A 1,555-nucleotide genomic window follows, 5' to 3' on the forward strand; every position below is an offset into this window, starting at 1 on the left:
ATGTGTGTGTGTGTTCCAGTCTGGTTATATTCTGTTAAGGCATTGCCTGAAAGTAGCTTCTTTATTAACCAATAAAAGCAACACATATACAGAAGGACTTCCCACACCACTTCTGCCTCCCAAGTACTGGGATTGAATGCATGCACCACCCACCACCCCACTTCTTCGTAACATTTTTTATTTCTTGGTGTGTCTCATACCAATTTGCTATATATACATATTCTTAGAATTGTCTCACTGTATAGCACTGGCTGACCTGGAACTTGTTATATAGAGTCTCATGGATAGAACTCACATAAATCCACCTGCCTCTGTTTTCTGAGGGCTGGAATTAAAGACATGTGCCACCATACCCAGCATACCCAGCTTGCAAAGTAGATTTCCATGTACTATTTATTTCTCTGTGTCACCCTGCTGGCCTGGAACTAGCTCTTGTAGACCAGGCTGGCCTCGAACTCACAGAGATCTGCCTGCCTCTGCCTTCCAAGTGCTGGGATTAAAGGTGTGTGCCACCACTGCCTGACTCTCAATGTACTATTTTTAGGGACAGAGAGCAATCTGTTACAGAAGTCATACTGACTACTTATTTACTTGTGTACGTCTGTGAGTGCATGCATGACGTGGTGTGTAACACGCATGTGGAGGTCAGAGGGCTGCTTTCAGTTCTTTCCTTCTGTGGATTCTGGATCTCCATCCAGCTGGTTCACCAGGCTTAGCAGCAGATGCTTTTGTCTGTGGAGCCATTTTGCTGGTTTTTTTTTTTTTTTTTTTTTTTTTTTTTTTTTTGAGATAGGGTTTCATATAGCCCAAGCTGCCCTCAAATTCACTGTGGAGTAGAAGATGGCCTCAAACTCTTGATCCTCTGGCTTCCACCTCCCAAGTGCTAGTATGCTGGTACTTAGGCATGTGTCTTTACTCTTGACAATAGTAAATACTTCTCTAATACTCAGCGTGTGTGGGCCAAGCACTCTTCATATTTAGCTCTAAACCCTCACAGCCAGCACTGAAGGAGTTCTGCTAACGCTGGCCTGGAGCAGCCTTTCTTTGGGCCACCAGCCAAGCCCCAAATCGTGACACGGAGATTTCATATTAGTTATGACTGTTCAGCCTTATTTTATGCTCGTATAAATTAGTTAATCCTGTTTCTCTTCATCTACATTTTTGCCTCGAGGCTCTTTGCCTTTCTTTCCTTCTTTTTGTTTTGTTCATTGCTGTTTTGCCATTGCTGTTACTGACAGGTGTGAGCTGCCATGTAGGGCTGGGAATTGAACCTGGGTCCTCTGGAAGAGCAATCTGTGCGCGTAGCCACTGAGCCATCTCTCCAGCCCTGGCTTTTTGCCTTTCTTTCCTTCTTTTTTTCTCACTTTTCCTGCTTCTTCCGTGTGACTGGCTGGCGGCTGCCTCACTGGCTGGCCACCGCAGGTGTCTCCTTCTCTTCCTCTCTTCTATCTTTTCTCTCGTTCCTCAAGCCTAGATTTCTCCTCCTTATTCTCTCTGCCCACCAGCCCCGCCCATCTTTCTTTTTTTTTTTTTTTTTTTTTTTTTTTTTTTTTTT

Source organism: Alexandromys fortis, unplaced genomic scaffold, assembly GCF_014885135.2.
Source record: "Alexandromys fortis isolate MF-2015 unplaced genomic scaffold, M_Fortis_MF-2015_v1.1 scaffold_157, whole genome shotgun sequence".
Classification (NCBI taxonomy): domain Eukaryota; kingdom Metazoa; phylum Chordata; class Mammalia; order Rodentia; family Cricetidae; genus Alexandromys; species Alexandromys fortis.